Consider the following 18,985-nt stretch of genomic DNA (forward strand, 5'->3'; position numbering starts at 1 on the left):
AAATTAAAACTTTTCCTCAAAGTCCTTCTCAAGAAACAGACGGATTACATCAGAAATTAAAACCTAGGAATTACCACTACCAAGAAATATTCATTATTAGAAGCATGGCAGAATCTCAAGCAATATGAAGGTAAAACAAAGAAAAATTGTGGCTTTTTTTTTTTTTCTAAACAGGGTCATAATCCTAGAGAAATAAGGATAACTAGAAATAAGTGGAAACTTAGGAGGCAAAAAGAAGATTGAAAGATAAATTCCAATGGCAAAATTAAGTAGGAATGGACTAGGCTCTAGAGAGTTGCGGTAGGCTGAACAATGGCCTCTCCAAAGGCAAGCGCACCCTGATCCCTGGAAATTTGTGAATATGTTACCATACACAGCCAAAGGGACTTCAGTGTTGTAAAGAAGTTAAGGTTTTTGAAATGGGAGATAATCCTGGATTATCCAGGTGAATCCAATGCAATCACAAGGGTCCTTGTGAAAAGGGAACAGAAGGATCAGAGTGAGAGAAAGAGGTGTGACGAAGAAAGCAGAGGTTTGAAATGATTCAAGGAAGAGGCCACAGGTCAAGGGATGTAAGTGGCCTCTAGATGCTATAAAAAGACAAGAAAATGGATACTTCCTAGGGCTTCTAGAGGGAACATCGCCCTTGCAACCTCCAGAACTGCAAGCTAATAACTCTGTTTTGTTTAAAGACACTAAGTTTATAATCATTTGCTACATTAACAATAGGAAACTAATACAAAAGTCAATACAATTCAATGAACGCCACTTTGGCTTTAACTCAGACAAAATTTGTGTTCTGAAGTCCCATTTTGTCATTTATTTACTGTATGAACTTGGATTAACTGCTTACTCTCTTTGATCCATCCTATTCACTGTGATATGCACATAAGATCCCTTTCTGAACACTCTTCCCCTGCATATTCCACGTGAACCTCACTCACCAGCTAAAGTTCTTTGGCTATTTGACTCATTTGAGTATCATAAGTTGCATATAGTAGGTCCTCAATAAATATTTGTTAAGTGAAATTGAAACTGATATTTAGTCCACCAAAAATACGGAATTTCATAGATACTTGTTCAAGAAAAAACAGTTAAGTTGTACAGTATTTCTTCAATAAGCTTCCAACCCAGCACTATATTTCTCCAAGAAATACCACTTACCCACTGGGCGAAGTCCCCCACTTCTGGGAATAATAAAGCATTTAGAAGCACAGTATGAATGTGTACATCATTAACTCTCATTTCCCCACCCCACGCCCCCAAAAAACCACTGAAGTTCATACGTTAATACAAGTGTTGGATTATTGTCACTGCTTGCTGGCTATATGAGGAAGGTGAAACATAAAGGAGAAAAAGGAGTAAAAAAGCATAAAACTTTACGGTGGATTCTTTTTTGCTTTATACTGTGAATAGGAATATCTTCAAGTTACTACTAGGTAGAGGAAGTGAGAAAAGGTCTCATATTTTTATGACATGAAAGCTAATACTATTTAAATCATAACTACTCGTATAGAAAAATGGCACACCTATTCTGAACAAAGCTAGATGCTGCTATAGACATTTTATTAAGGAAATCAGAAGGTACTCTGCCCCCTGTGCTAGTTTAAGTTTAGTTCTTTAACTCAGTTCTAATACCAGCAGTGAGACAGGTACAGTTTTATTTCAAAGTGTAAAGAAAAAGACCAAAAGTTCAATGATTTTCTCACAAAAGTAAATATTTTCTAATCCTTTAAGCCACATGAATATATTTTGTTTGCTGCAAATCTCTGCATTCATCTAAAATATTGTATAAAAACCTAGCCATTTAATCATTGGAGCCGTCTATTGCAACACAACAGTATTTATAAAAAGTATTTATACAAACACTTGCCTTCTTTGGATTTGGCTACTCCTCTTGCACATGTGTTTTTTAAAAGCTGTAAGAAAATTAAGGTGCTAAGAAACCGAACAGGAAGTTAAATTTGTGTAGAGCTTATCTCACCAAATCACCCACTGTCAGAAGTTTCTTCAGGTACCGAAAGGGAAGATTGATATCCCTAATTGCATGGTTCACCTAATGAAACTGAATATAATCACATTTCTGGAAAGTGAAATTGTTCTAGCTTCTGATAAAGCACTTCTTCTTTAACTGTTGGAATAAAGTGCATTAGTACATTTGCAAAGCAAATAGGTTTAAGGAGGAGGAGAGAGGAATTTCATCCCTTACTCCTGAAAGTGAAGCAAAATCTGTTTAAGAAGCAATAAATGTATAGAAAGAAAGGGAATGCCTCTCTTCAGATATATTGTTCCATTTAAGTGCTATGTGTATATACTCTGAATCAAGCTGTCTATAATTTATGAAAAAATACCTGGCTGTAAGGGCTCTTAGATGGAATTCAAGTAGACGTGATCCAATTTTTTGGTTTTAAACCTAAGTGGTTTTTTCCTTACTATTTAGATATGCATAGAAACCTTTTATTCTATGAACTTTTAAATATGTACAAAGATACAATTTTAAAATTAAGAACAATTGAAACAAATAATAAAAGTTTCCACCTCTCAAATATGTTATTAAACATTTTGAGACCAGAATCCTAATTGCCCTTTGGTGAACAGCAATCATTAGATATCTACTCAGCATTCAGCAGGTTTAGGTAATGGTACCTGGTTAAGAAAATTGAAAACTTTCAGACTACTGCCTTGGATGCAAAACCTTTGAAAGTCTTGATTTACAGAATTAAGGGAACAAAATGGTTGACAGTTCTTCCGGTCAGGGTGACCTATAAAACGCCATTGAATTGATGATTTGTTAGCCTTAATATTTTAGCAGCTCATCCATTTCCTGAGTAGTCTTATGAGATTAAAAATGTCAGGTTGGATATTATGGTTTTAAACAAATATATGTATTTTCCTATTTGCATATTATATTGTGACCAATATAAGATTACAGAATAGGATCTACTAAAGTAAAGCTTCCAAGACTATTTGAAATTAAAGCCAAAAACAGTGTAATTTCATGATCTTTGTTGTACTAAGGCTATTTGAAGCAAAATGCAGGATGTGATATATATCACCATTCCTTAAATGTTAAGTCCACAGGAATGAAGCTACGTAAACTTGTACCAACACTTTCTGGTTGGTAAAACTGGAAAGAGTTCAAGAAGGCTGAACTTCTATATGAACACTCAGAAGTGCTATTCCAACCATAGAGATGATGCTGAGATTAGCACCCACTGAGCTAATTTGTCTTTCCTCTTGAACCCCCCAGAGTGAAATGACCTAAGGCAGGACTTACACAACTTTAAAGAAATACAGATTCAATCAGTTAGCTATTGTGTCCACATGACGACAAATAACATGTTTGACTCAATTTTTTTTTTAACTTAATTTACTTTCATTTTCTCTGAACGTTTGAAAATTGCTGGATGTTTTCGGGTCATATTATCAACCTAAATCTCAAAAAATAAACTGTAAGTGTTATAAAATACTTTCTCCACTCGAGCACTTTCTCTACTTTTGTAATCTCCTTACTATACTATCTTGAAGAGGACTTGCCTTACATATGTTAATATTATGGGAGTGGGCTGTCCGGATTGATTAAATTAGTCAATTGGAATGCTTTGCTCTCAGTATTATCTACATTTATGTAAAAAAAACACTCCATGTTTTTAATCTTTTAATGTTTTACAAAAAATATGAACTGTCTTGTGGGTTTATTAGTCATTCCTTCCCCAAAAAGTCTATGAAATTAAAATCAGAATGCTTGTAAGTGTGAATAATGCAGTACTGTTCTCAAGCTGGAGAATAAATAGGATCTTTCCTTAACAAGTAAAGTTGGAGCTGAAATCTAAAGGATGAGTAACATTGAGGAGAGGAGAGCAGGAGAACCAGAGGATGAATGTGCAAAGTCAAATGTAGAGGCAGAGAGGCAAGGAGGAGTAGGCTTTTTCTGGGAAAGGCTAGTGAAGTGGGGGAAATGTAGGGAGATGGGCAAAGGCCATCTCATGAAAAGGAGACTTGGAGACCATAGTCAGAAGCTACTGAGTAGCTTTAATTGCAGAGGTGGTATAACCAGACTGAATTTTTTTTATGATTATTTTAGCTTCAGTCAAGAGAACAAAAAGGAAGATGATAAAAAGAAAAGAAAAAAAGAATGATGTTCAATGAGCACCTAAGGAATGACTGCATTTGTCCAGGTTATACATTATCACTTTTGTAGGTTTCTCCTATTGCTATATTATTTTTAATATAAAACAATATAGCATTTTTAAAAATAAGGAATTTTTAAAAGAAAAATTTTCATAATCCTACTTTTAGACAGCTACTTTAGTTTTATATGAGTTTAAAAATGTTTTGTCGAGATGTGTAGTTTATATCATTGTAATCATAGTACATATATAACTTTGTGTTTTGCTTTCGTCATGCTTCAGTTCATCATAAACATCCCCCTGTTCTTGTTATACATTATATTCCATCAAGATAAGTCATAATTGGTATAACCAGGCTATTACCATTAGTCTAGAAGCACTATAATCTGAAGGCCATGGATATTCACGGGCTGTCTTATGGGAATCCATGAACTGCTTGAATCTGGATGCAATGTTTTGAATGTACATGCAAAGTCTTGAATTTTTCTAAAGAATCCATAGTATTCATCTGGTTTTCAAATGGCATGCAACCCAAACGGCTACGAGTACAGATAAGCATTCAAAGTTGGTAAAATCCCAAGTCGCACTGTGTGAGAGAGCTAAGTGAAAGGAAAGTACACTGTGGTACAACTTGCAGCATAAAATTTCATTCATTTTAAGGATTCAAGGGACGACTGCCAAGAAGTAAAAGTAAAGCCATCTGACATATTTCTAAGTATTGAGAAAGTATAGAGAAATGTCTAACAATTTGTATTGAGAAAGATAATTTAAACATTATACCATATGCAATTTATTCTTCTCTCTCATTTACCTCTTATTTTGGGGGGAATTTTATTTATTTATTTATAAGCAGGTTCTTATTATTTATTTTATACATATTAGTGTATATATGTCAATCCCAATCTCCCAACTCATCCCACCACCACCACCTCTCCACTCCGCTTTCCCCCGTTGGTGTCCATACATTTGTCGTTATGTCTGTATCTCTATTTCTGCCTTGCAAACCAGATCATCTGGAACATTTTTCTAGATTCCACATATATATGTTAATATACGATATCTGTTTTTCTCTTTCTGACTTACTTCACTCTGTATGACAATCCCTAGGTCCATCCACGTCTCTACAAATAATTCAATTTCGTTTCCTTTTATGGCTGAGTAATATTCCATTGTATATATGTGCCACATCTTCATCATCCATTCATCTGTCAATAGACACTTAGGTTGCTTCCATGTCCTGGCTATTGTAAACAGAGCTGCAATGAACACTGTGGTACATGACTCGTTTTGAATTATGGTTTTCTCAGGGTATATGCCCAGTAGTGGGATTGCTGGGTCGTATGGTAGTTTTTAGTTTTTTAAGGAACATCTATACTGTTCTCCATGGTGGCTGTATCAATTTACATTCCCACCAAAAATGCAAGAGGGTTCCCTTTTCTCCACCCCTCTCCAGCATTTGTTGTTTGTAGTTTGGTATCTGATGATACCCATTCTAACTGGTGTGAGGTGATACCTCATTGTACTTTTGATTTGCATTTCTCTACTAATTAGTGATGTTGAGCAGCTTTTCACGTGCTTCTTGGCCATCTGTATGTCTTCTTTGGAGAAATGTCTATTTAGGTCTTCTGCCCATTTTTTAATTGGGTCGTTTGTTTTTTTAATATTGAGCTACATGAGCTGTTTATATATTTTGGAGATGAATCCTTTGTCCGTTGATTCATTTGCAAATACTTTCTCCCATTCTTAGGGTTGTCTTTTCGTCTTGTTTACAGTTTCCTTTGCTGTGCAAAAGTGTTTAAGTTTCATTAGGCCCCATTTGTTTAGTTTTGTTTTTATTGCCATTACTATAGTAGGTGGGTCAAAAACGATCTTGCTGTTATTTATGTCAAACAGTGTTCTTATGTTTTCCTCTGAGAGTTTTATAGTGTCCAGTCTTACATTTAGGTCATCAATCCATTATGAGTTTACTTTTGTGTATGTGTTAGGGAGTGTTCTAATTTCATTCTTTTACATGTAGCTGTCCAGTTTTCCCAGCACCACTTATTGAAGAGACTGGCTTTTCTCAATTGTATACCCTTGCCTCCTTTGCCAGAGAATAGTTGACTGGTTTATCCCTGGGCTTTCTATCCTGCTCCATTGATCTATATTTATGTTTTTGTGCCAGTACCATATTGTCTTGATTACTATAGCTTTGTAGTATAGTCTGAAGTCAGGGAGTCTGATTCCTCTAACTCCGTTTTTTTCCCTCAAGATTGCTTTGGCTATTCAGGGTCTTTTGTGTATCCATACAAATTTTAAGATTGTTTGTTCTAGTTCTGTAAAAAATGCCATTGGCAATTCGATAGGGATTGCACTGAATCTGTAGATTGCTTTGGGTAGTATAGTCATTTTCACAATATTGATTCTTCCAATCCAAGAACATGGTATATCTCTCCATCTGTTTCTGTCATCATTGATTTCTTCCATCAGTGTCTTACAGTTTTCTGAGTACAGGTCTTTTACCTCCTTAGGTAGGCTTATTATTAGGTATTTTATTCTTTTTGTTGCACTGGTGAACGGAATTGTTTCCTTAATTTCTCTTTCTGATCTTTTGTTGTTAGTATATAGGAATGCAAGAGATTTTTGTGCATTAATTTTGTATCCTGCAACTTTACCAAACTCATTGATTGGCTCTAGTAGTTTTCTGGTGGCATCGTTAGGATTATCTATATATAGTATCATGTCATCTGCAAACAGTGACAGTTTTACTTCTTCTTTCCCAATCTATACTCCTTTTAATTCTTTTTCTTCTCTGACTGCCATGGCTAGGACTTCCAAAACTATGTTGAATAACAGTGGTGAGAGTGGACATCCTTGTCTTGTTCCTGATCTTAGAGGAAATGATTTCAGTTTTTCACCATTGAGAATAATGTTTGCTTTGGATTTGTTGTATATGGCCTTTATTATGTTGAGGTAGGTTCCGTCTATGCCCACTTTCTGTAGAGTTTTTATCATAAATCGGTGTTGAATTTTGTCAAAAGCTTTTTCTGCATCTATTGAGATGTTCATATGGTTTTCATTCTTCAGTTTGTTAATACAGTGCATCACATTCATTGATTTGTGTATATTGAAGAATCCTTGCATCCCTGAGATAAATCCCACTTGATCATGGTGTATGATCCTTTTACTGTGTTGCTGGATTCTGTTTGCTAGTATTTTGTTGAGGATTTTTGCATCTATATTCATCAGTGATATTGGTCTGTAATTCTTTTTTTGTAGTATCTTTGTCTGGTTTGGGTATCAGGGTGATGATGGCCTTGTAGAATGAGTTTGGGAGTGTTCCTTCCTCTGCAATTTTTTGGAAGAGTTTGGGAAGGATGGGTGTTAGCTCTTCTCTAAATGTTTGATAGAATTCACCTGTGAAGCCATCTGGTCCTGGACTTCCATTTGTTGGCATACAGAGTGAAGTAAGTCAGAAAGAGAAAGACAAATACTGTTTGTTGGAAGATTTTTAATCACAGTTTCAATTTCATTACTTGTGATTGGTCTGTTCATATTTTCTATTTCTTCCTCATTCAGTCTCGGAAGGTTATACCTTTCTAAGAATTTGTCCATTTCTTCCAGATTGCCCATTTTACTGGCATAGAGTTGCTTGTAGTAGTCTCTTAGGATGCTTTGTATTTCTGTGGTGTCCATTGTAACTTCTCCTTTTTCATTTCTAATTTTACTGATTTGAGTTCTCTCCCTCTTTTTCTTGAAGAGTCTGACTAAAGATTTATCAATTTTGTTTACCTTCTCAAAGAACAACTTCTAGTTTTATTGATATTTGCTATTGTTTTCTTTGTTTCTATTTCGTTTATTTCTGCTCTGATCCTTACGATTTCTTTTCTTCTACTAACTTTGGGCTTTGTTTGTTCTTCTTTCTCTAGTTCCTTTAGGTGTAAGGTTAGATTGTTTATTTGAGATTTTTCTTGTTTCTTGAGGTAGGATTGTATTGCTATAAACTTCCCTGTTAGAAGTGCTTTTGCTGCATCCCATAGGTATTGGATTGTCATGTTTTCATTGTCATTTGTCTCTAGGTATTTTCTGATTTCCTCTTTGATTTCTTCAGTGATCTCTTGGTTATTTAGTAACATATTGTTTAGCCTCATGTGTCTGCATTTTTTACGTTTTTTTCCCTGTATTTTATTTCTAATCTCATAGCATTGTGGTCAGAAAAGATGCCTGATATTACTTCAATTTTCTTAAATTTCCCAAGGCTTGATTTGTGACCCAAGATATGATCTATCCTAGAGAATGTTCCATGTGCACTTGAGAAGAAAGTGTAATCTGCTGTTTTCGGATGGAATGTCCTCTAAATAGCAATTAAATATATCTAGTCTATTGTGTCATTTAAAGCTTGTGTTTCCTTATTAATTTTCTGTCTGGATATCTGTCCATTGGTGTAAGTGAGGTGTTAAAGTCCCCCACTATTATTGTGTTACTGTCAATTTCCTCTTTTATAGCTCTTAGCATTTGCCTTATGTAGTGGGGTGCATATATATTTATAATTGTTATATCTTCTTCTTGGATTGATCCCCTGATCATTATGTAGTGTCCTTCCTTGTCTCTTGCAACATTCTTTATTTTAACTTCTATCTTATCTGACATGAGTATTGCCACTCCAGCTTTCTTTTGATTTCCATTTGCATGGAATATCTTTTTCCATCCCCTCACTTTCAGTCTGTATGTGTCCCTAGGTCTGAAGTGGGTCTCTTGTAGACAGCATATATATGGGTCTGGTTTTTGTACCCATTCAGCAAGCCTGTGTCTTCTGGTTGGAGCATTTAATCCATTCACATTGAAGGTATTTATCAGTATGTATGTTCTTATTACCATTTTCTTAATTGTTTTGGTTTTGTTTTGGTAGGTGTTTTTCTTCTCTTGTGTTTCCCACTTAGAGAAGTTCCTTTAGCATTTATTGTAGAGCTCGTTTGGTGGTGCTGAATTCTCTTAGCTTTCACTTCTCTGTAAAGCTTTTGATTTCTCCATCAAACCTGAATGAGATCCTTGCTGGGTAGAGTAATCTTGGTTGCAGGTTCTTCCCTTTCATCACTTTAAATATGTCGTATCACTCCCTTCTGGTTTGTAGAGTTTCTGCTGAGAAATCAGCTGTTAACCTTATGGGAGTTCCCTTCTATGTTACTTGTCGTTTTCCTCTTGTTGCTTTTAATAATTTTTCTTTGTCTTTAATTTTCATCAGTTTGATTACTATGTGTCCTGGCGTGTTTCTCATTGGATTTATCCTGCCTGGGACTCTCAGTGCTTCCTGGAGTTGGGTGGCTATTTCCTTTCCCATGTTAAGGAAGTTTTCGACTATAATCACTTCAAATATTTTCTCAGGTCCTTTCTCTCTCTCTCGTCCTTCTGGGACCCCTATAATGGGAATGTTGGTGCATTTAATGTTGTCCTAGAGGTCTCTTAGGCTGTCTTCATTTCTTTTCATTCTTTTTCTTTATTCTGTTCCACAGCAGTGATTTCCACCATTCTGTCTTCCAGGTCACTTATCTGTTCTTCTGCCTCAGTTACTCTGCTATCGATTCCTTCTACTCTATCTTTCATTTCAGTGATTGTATTGTTCATCTGTTTGTTCTTTAATTCTTCTAGGTGTTTGTTCTTTAATTCTTCTAGGTATTTGTTAAACATTTCTTGCATCTTCTCGACCTTTGCCTCCATTCTTTTTCTGAGGTGCTGGATCATCTTCACTATCATTATTCTGAATTCTTTTCCTGGAAGGTTACCTATCTCCACTTCATTTAGTTGTTTTTATGGGGTTTTATCTTGTTCCTTCATCTGGTACATAGTCCTCTGCCTTTTCCTTTTGTCTGTCTTTCTGTGAATGTGTTTTTGTTCCACAGGCTGCAGGATTGTAGTTCTTCTTGCTTCTGTTGTCTGCCCTCTGGTGGATAAGGCTATCTAAGAGGCTTCTGCCAGCTTCCCCAAGGGAGGGACTGGCTGTGGGCAGAGCTCAGTAAAACTTTAATCCCCTTATCTGCTGATGGGAGGGGCTGAGTTCCTTCCCTGTTGGTTGTTTGGCCTGAGGTGACCCAGCACTGGAGGCTACAGGCTCTTTGGTGGGGCTAATGGCGGACTCTGGGAGGGCTCACGCCAAAGAGTACTTCCCAGAACTTCTGCTGCCAGTGTCCTTGTCCCTTGGTGAGCCACAGCTGCCCCCTGCCTCTGCAGGAGACCCTCCAACACTAGCAGGTAGATCTGGTTCAGTCTGCTAGGGGGTCACTGCTCCTTCCCCCTGGGTCCTGATGCACACACTACGGACATCTGTGGTGTGTGTCCTCCAAGAGTGAAGTCTCTGTTTTTCCCCAGTCCTGTCAAAGTCCTGCAATCAAATCCCACTAGCCTTCAAAGTCTGATTCTCTCGGACTTCCTCCTCCCGTTGCTGGACCCCCAGGTTGGGAAGCCTGACGTGGGGCTCAGAATCTTCACTCCAATGGGTGGACTTCTGTGGTATAAGTGTTCTCCAGTCTGTGAGTCACCCAACCAGCAGTTATGGGATTTGATTTTACTGTGATTGTGCCCCTCCTACCATCTCACTGTGGCTTCTCCTTTGTTTTTGGATGTGGGGTACAGTTTTTGGTGCATTCCAGTGTCTTCCTGTCAATGATTGTTCAGCAGTTAGCTGTGATTCTGGTGCTCTCACAGGAGGGAGTGAGCGCACGTTCTTCTACTCCACCATCTTAGAATTGGTCCCACCTCTCTTAAAAAAAAACATTCTGAATAATATTTTTAACCACTGCTGATTATATTTGATCACATAGCATGACCATGAGTTTTCAGAAGATGCCTCATCAATAGTACAAAAAGGTATGTTGAAATCATGTATGTTAGTCTCCTACTTAAATATTTGCTATGTGTTTTCTTCATTTTCTACTGTATTTTAAACATTACAGTAATAAAATTAAACATCGCATACTGAGTGATTATGGATAAGTTTTAAGAAAGCCGAAGAGATTCCCCTTTATTTGTATAAATAATTTTTAAATTTGCTAAAATGAACTGTAAAATAAAATCAAGATATTTGTGGAATATATTAAATCTTGATTTAAAGACAAACTATAAATAAATTTTGAAAAAAATGTATATTATGTATTAAATACCCAAAGTGGAGAATGCACATAGATTTTTCATACTGAATATAAGACTGCTGTAGACATAGACTTTTCATACTGAATAGAAGACTGTTGTAGAGACTAGCAGAAGCTGGACTTTAGTCTGAAGGCCATGGGATGAAAGATGTAGAGAGTTCACTCTACCTATCTCCCCCGCCTTTCTAGTTTTCTAATCTTGACCCTCTGTGGGCATAATTTATGAAATAACAAATGCAAATCACTTGGCAAAAATACCTAGAACATATGTATGCATAGTAAAGAAATCTAGAGCAACTATTATTCTTTTTTACCTTCTATACAACTAGAGTATATGTACAGAAAATATTTTTTACATTTAACTGGCATGAATAGAGTTATTAAAACTTTAAACTTAAGTTATCCCTTGATTTTCTTAAGTGTTATGAATATTACAATGCTGTGACTGTGACTGAACATGTTTATAGCATTAACTGAAACATTGCCATACAATCCTAAATGTACCTAGCCCATTCTCGAGAATTATATCATACTGTCCTCAAACTTCAAATACCTTTTTATGGATGGAATTGTGTCCCCAAAATTTATATGTTAAAATTCGAATCCCCAGTACCTCAGAATGTGACTGTATTTGGAGATAGGCTCTTTAAAGAGGTAACTAAGTTAATATGAAGGAATTAGGATGGCCCCTAAATTAATGTGACTGGTATTCTTATAAGAGGAGGAGGTTAGGACACAGACACAGAAGGAAAACCATGTGAAGACACAGGGCACAGATGACCAAGCCAAGGAGAGAGGCCTTAGAAGAAACCAATCCGGCTGATACCTTGATCCCGAAATTCTAGGAAAAAAATTTCAGTTGTTTAGGCTACCTCATCTGTGGTATGTGTTATTGGCAGCCCCAGCAAAATGATACACGTGCCTTGCCTCCTTCCTCTCCCACAGTGGAGGACCTGGCTTCACATATAAGTGAGAAACTAGAAGTTGTAAAAAGAGAAGTCCCCAGTTTTCCACCACCATCAATCCTACCTAACCCTCTGCACCAATACTCCTATACCCTGCTGCCCTCTGCACTCCTGTCACAGCCCAGCCTCTGCTCTGCTTTAATAAATCCCATCTCTCACCTACTCAAGGACTTTCTTCCCTCTTTTGCATCATCAATTGTTCCCTCTCACCAGATCATTCCCTCACTAGACAAGCATGTGGTACATCACACACGTTTAGCCATCACTCCCCTTGACCTCAGGTCCCCATTCAGCTACCACACAATCTCTCTGCATACTCACTCCTCCAGCAACATTTCCCATGAGAAAGTAGCAACTCCACGATTCCAGCTGTTTAGGACAAAACACTTGAAATCATTTTTGGGCTCCTCTCTTCCTCTTACATCCCATAAGAAGCTATCAGCTAATTCTGTTGGATCTACTTTTAATATCCACATCTTTTCTTTCTGTCTCCATCAATTCCACTTACCTCCAAGCCACCAAGTTCCCTTAGCTGAACTATTAAAACAGCCTCCAGATTGGTTTCTCTGTTTCAAACCTGGTCCCTAAAGTCTATCACCTGCTTATCCAATAGTCAGTGACCTCTTCAATCTGAAAGTCAGACCAAGTCATTGTAACTCAGAACTCCAACGGCTTCCTATTCCTGCAGGTGAAGCCCGCTCTTGAGCATTGTAGACAAGACCCACAGATCAGCTCCCCATCTGCCTCATTAATTTCACCTCTATTTCTCCCTGCTCAGTTCACTGTTAGAATGGATTAATGACCCTCTAGTTTCAATGCCTTTGCACTTGACAGTCTCTCTGTCCATAATGTTTTCCTCCTAAGCTTCCATATTTCATTTGGTTCTCTACTGAAATATCACTCAACAGAGACACTTTCTGATCACCCTATATAAAGCAGAACCCCTGACACATTCTATCTTCTTTCACCTACGTTATTGATTTTTATTCAGAGTGTTACTCAACAAGTAGCATATATATATATCTCAATCATTAGGCCAGTGGTCTGAGTTAGATGTATACGGATTAAGCCTTCCATGCGCACTTCAGTTGCTTCATGGACTACAATTTCCTAAGAAGACTACAATTTATAACCCACACAAAATGAAATACGAATGGGCCAGTTCAGCCTTTGGGAAGAAGAGGAGGAAGAAGCAGATCTATTTTAGTTTCATGGGGAAAATCCTAAAGCAAACCCACCCAGACTTCAGCAGGTGTTTCTGGGTCTTGGATGCACTGGGCTTTCTGAAGGATCAGCAACTGGAACGGGTTAGCCTGGAGGCAGTGAGACTGTCCTTCTATAACCACTGAAAAGCCATTACCAGCAGGGAGATCCTTGAAGCAGTCAAGCAGAGATCCTCTCGGAAGAGCTTTTGAATACATGAAGTGGATCTGAACGGCCCTGTTGTTGAAATGATTGCACTTGTCAAAAAAAACTGGATATGCCAGAGGGCTGGGTTGGAAGACAAGGTATCTGAGAAGTACCTGCTGCAACAGGACACTTGGTGCTACACACCGGGTCTCTGGGTCCTCTGACTTAATTTGTGAAAAAAAATAAAGGAAAACTGTCCTCCCCCTCAAATACATAAATATATATTTATTTAAATAAATATATATTTGTTTATTTAAATATTTAAATATATATTTATTTATTTCAGAGCTAAAGCACAGTAATAATACAGTTCCTTCTAACCATATGTTCTCATGTTCTCAGTAAATACTTAAAATTCTAAGATCTTACTATGACAAGCACTGTGATTTAAGCTTTAATATTCAAATTAATCCAAAGAACAATCCTATAAAGGAGATGGGTACACCTTACAGATGAAGGATTGAGACAGGTAGTAAATGTAATGACAAATCTGCACACCACTGAGAAAGACACTTTGACATACTAAGGGGAAATAATCTTTCAAAACCCACACCCATAATTCAGCCTGTTGTATTCAAACAGTACAGACACTGGGTTTGAATCCAGTTTTGTTATTTGCTAGCTACACGGCTTCACTTGGGGAAGGCATTTAAACAACTGAGCCTCTTTTAGCTTACTCATAAAATATGAATAATAATACAAAGGTATTTGGAGGATTGGAGGTGATGCATCTAAATCATTGAGCACAAAGTAGGTACTTAAAAAGAGTAATTTTTATTCATATTGGAAGAAGCACCCTAACTTCTTGACTACTCTAAAACCTGGAACCAACAGAAACTTATGTTCTGTAGTGTCTCCCAATGAATCCATTTAATCCATCCTGTCTTTCTCACCATCCTCCCATCAATAAAAAAATAGCATACAGAAAGCTATCTAAGACATACAGTAATAAAACATGGGAAGGAATTGTCAATTCTCCTTTGTGAATCAGACTGTATGATTGCTTAAAATAGACCTAACAATATCATGCTTTTTTTTTTTTTTTTTTCTTTCGGTACGCGGGCCTCTCACTGTTGTGGCCGCTCCCGTTGCGGAGCACAGGCTCTGGACGCGCAGGCTCAGCGGCCATGGCTCACGGGCCCAGCCGCTCCGCGGCATGTGGGATCTTCCCGGACCGGGGCATGAACCCGTGTCTCCTGCATCGGCAGGTGGACTCTCAACCACGGCGCCACCAGGGAAGCCCCTATCACGCTATTTTTAATGGAGCACTGTAAACCACAAAATATGGAATGATTACTGTTTTCAGAAAGTACTCTCTTTACTCATTTTATCTAAAATTGAACTAACAAGGAGCCTTATTTACCATCTACACAGAGAAACAGACTTAGTCTAATATGATATGAGAATAAGAATTCAAGCCTAAAAATAATCCATATTAATACACTTAACAAAGCTTTTGAATGAAGATTATTTGTACTTTTTCTGCATTTAATAGTCTTTTGTATTCTACAATCCATATGTCAACTTTTGATCATAATTTTTCACTCTTAACACCAAGATAGTAAAACTACTGTAAAAAAATAAGAACAAACACAAGACCAGTACTCTTGAGGATGGTGTAAACAAATTGAAAATAATATTTTTTCATATATCTCTCTTAGTTGTCACTAAAACTACATATTTCATCCCAGTTTCCTACTCCTTACCATTAGAGAATAGGAAATGTAATTTTCATTGTAATCATTTACTGAAAAAACGCAACAAAAATGACTTCTAAGGATGCAGCATCTTTTAAAGCATTTAAAATATAAAACAATATTCATATGTAAAGGCAGGGAAACAAGAATTCAAGAAATACGGTTGAATCTCTCAGAGAATTACCAAGTCTGTGGAAGTGAGGATTATTTTCTCCACCCTTCAGTCTTCCTTGCTGTTACTAAGACAAAGGAGTTGCTGTGTTTGCTCTGGAAAGTCCCACGTGATTATTTAACAACTACACCTGTCACAAGTTGTCACTTCACTCTATACTTTCTAATGGGTAAGCCAAGAGAAAAAGGAGGATAAGACAACAATTACATAGGTAAGTCTAGCTGCTCGCGTTCCTCCAAAGTCCTGCAATCCAGGAGACAAACAGCCAGACAGAGTACATTCCCGATTCAGCACTGTGGACAGCCAGCCAGAAGATGTTTTCCTGTTCAAATACAACAGATGCTATGTTTCTTCCTTGTAAGGAAAGAATTTCACCACATGTAGTATAGAGAAAGGTGGCACGGCACAGTCGGTTATGCAGAGTGACACCTGAACATGATTTATTTGTGTGTGGAAAAAAACAGTTTGCTTAGTCATGTCTAGGAGCAAAAATGTTTTCTTCCCAAATAAATGTGTTGCCAAGTGTCAGTCAAGAGAGGACAGGTTAGGCTGCAATAAAAAACAACCCCGGTTTTCTCAGGGTACATGCTCAGTAGTGGGATTGCTGGGTTGTATGGTAGTTCTATGTTTAGTTTTTTAAGGAACCTCCATACTGTTCTCCATAGTGGCTGTATCAATTTACATTCCCACCAACAGTGCAAGAGGGTTCCCTTTTCTCCACACCCTCTCCAGCATTTATTGTTTCTAGATTTTTTGATGATGGCCATTCTGACCGGTGTGAGGTGATACCTCATTGTAGTTTTGATTTGCATTTCTCTAATGATTAGTGATGTTGAGCATCCTTTCATGTGTTTGTTGGCAATCTGTATATCTTCTTGGGAGAAATGTCTATTTAGGTCTTCTGCCCACTTTTGGATTGGGGTGTTTGTTTTTTTGATATTGAGCTGCATGAGCTGCTTGTAACTTTTGGAGATTAATCCTAGTCATGTACCACAATGTTCACTGCAGCTCTATTTACAATAGCCAGGACATGGAAGCAACCTAAGTGTCCATCGACAGATGAATGGATAAAGATGTGGCACATATATACAATGGAATATTTCTCAGCCATAAAAAGAAACAAAATTGAGTTATTTGTAGTGAGGTGGATGGACCTAGAGTCTGTCATACAGAGTGAAGTAAGTCAGAAAGAGAAAAACAAATACCATATGCTAACACATATATATGGAACCTAAAAAAAAAAAAAGAAAGAAAAGCTTCTGAAGAATCTAGGGGCTGGACAAGAATAAAAAGTCAGACGTAGAGAATGGACTTGAGGACATGGGAAGGGGAAAGGGTAAGCTGGGATGAAGTGAGAGTGGCATGGACTTATATATATTACCAAATGTAAAACAGATAGCTAGTGGGAAGCAGCCGCATAGTACAGGGAGATCAGCTCAGTGCTTTGTGACCACATAGAGGGGTGGGATAGGGAGGGTGGGAGGGAGAAACAAGAGGGAGGAGATATGGGGATGTATGTATATGTATAGCTGATTCACTTTGTCATACAGCAGAAACTAACACACCATTGTAAAGCAATTATACTCCAATAAAGATGTTAAAAAACAAACAAAAAAAACCCAAAACCCCGGAAATCTCAGTGGCTTCAAAGAACAGATGTTTATTTCTAGCTCAGTTTATGTAACCAAGGCAAGTCTTCAAGTGGGACCCTGCTTATCAAGTAAGTCTGGGACCCAGGGTACCAGAGCCTCCATCTTGGCAAGTGCATTTGTGACTGCTGAGGCTGGAAAAGGAAAGGTTACAAATCACACTCTTAGTCTTAATTTCGAAGGTTTTTGCATGGAAGTGGCATTTGTCAATTCTGACCTCATTTAACTGACCAAATCAAGTCACAAAGCCATGTTAACCTCCAAGGGGAGGTAGGAAGGTGCAGTTCTATCATGCATACAATGAAGAATTCAAAGATTAATAAACTGTTCAAATGATTCTTCACAAAACATAAATGTCTAAGTAACTTCCTATCATTCTTAAGTAGAGGATTTTATGTGGTTGAATCAAATGCATACTTACTGAATACATGTATGAATGTATGTATTGAATATATCTATGAGCAAAGCACTATATTCCCTGCAGAAAATACAAATGAATACAATACAGCCCGTACTCTGACGTGTTTAGACAAGACCACCACTGTCACCATCTTCATCACAGCTAAAAACAGAAGCTAATATCAATTTAGCACTTTCTCTGTGTCCAGCACTGTTCTCACTGTCTCAGCACCATATATCGTATATCTCTACAAGTAATCTGAAATTACTACCACTGTTACCCTTAATTTGAGATTTGATGCCTTCAAACAGTTCTAAAATGTTAATATATTGCTTATAAAGTTTACATTATGGATAACATTTAATTCACATAAGGTTGTTTTTAAACCCCCTACTTAGCAGATAGCGTGGCATTGAGGGATGTACAGAGAGAATAAAACAATGATGATAAGAAAAATGTAGGGAAAATATAAGAGCTTAGACTATGGCTCAGAGGAAAAAACAGGCTCAGATGGGCTCTACTATGATGTGGGCAGCCGTGTGTGAACGTGGAGGCTCCTTGAAGCTGGCAGGAGAAGAAGCCTGTTTCTATTTTTAAAGAAAGGCACTTTATAGGTGAAAATGACATGAAACTTCTAAGGTCATAAAAAGAATAACTTAATAATGCCACACTTTATAGATCTCCATCATTGTTTTTAACACTCAGGGACAGAGGTTTGTACACATACACCCACACCTTCCCACCTAAAGGCAGACTAGAGCAACTATAAAACAATTCTATTGTAAGTGAACCACATGACACTAGAGAAAATGGTCTTAAATGGAAGAAGCATGGGGGAGTTACCTTAGATATAATAAAAAACCGCTAAGCTTTGCTCAGTACTAAGGGCTTGCTGTGGAATCTCTCTCTCTCCAGAGGGTTTTATTTATTAAATGGAATTTTTTCATCAGGCAAGGTTTAGAACAATCCTGCTTAAAGTTAGTAAAATGGATTAGCTTGATTTAAAAAAGGAAAAAAAAAAGTCCTCAGTAAGTACCTATGCTGTCGTTGGTTAAACATATGCCCTTGAAGAAATCAGACCATGAACTAGTGAATTTGTTAGGGTCCTTTTCCAACTGTGATTTCAATCATTAGGTCCAGCTGGGGGAAAATAGCTGCTGTTAATTATGTGTGAGTCTATTTTCTTAAGCTTTTGGCAAATGGGAGTATACATACTGCAAAAACATTTCCAACTACGGCAGCAATTGTGACACACAATATAGACATATCTGGATTATTACAAAACTTGATGTAAGTAGCAAGGGCAATTGTCGTTCGTGTTATGACCTCTTTTCCATAAAAAAACCATGTTTTTGCATTTCCTAATTTTTGTACAAGCACATTCTAGATCAAATAGAAACACCATATATCTCATGTTGGACATAACTAGTTCTAAGATGGG

At 37.3% G+C, this 18,985-nt stretch overlaps 1 protein-coding gene and 1 pseudogene across 1 annotated transcript in view; one reads left to right on the forward strand and one right to left on the reverse strand.

Annotated features, from left to right (window-relative positions):
- The window catches only part of SEMA3E (semaphorin 3E), a 266,959-nt gene that overhangs the window by 227,952 nt on the left and 20,022 nt on the right, over positions 1-18,985 (reverse strand). The gene's annotated exons all lie outside the window — the stretch shown is intronic.
- Positions 11,750-13,631, forward strand: LOC137229533 (histone H2A.N-like; annotated as a pseudogene).

The sequence above is a fragment of the Pseudorca crassidens genome, chromosome 8 (assembly GCF_039906515.1).
Source record: "Pseudorca crassidens isolate mPseCra1 chromosome 8, mPseCra1.hap1, whole genome shotgun sequence".
NCBI classification, from domain to species: domain Eukaryota; kingdom Metazoa; phylum Chordata; class Mammalia; order Artiodactyla; family Delphinidae; genus Pseudorca; species Pseudorca crassidens.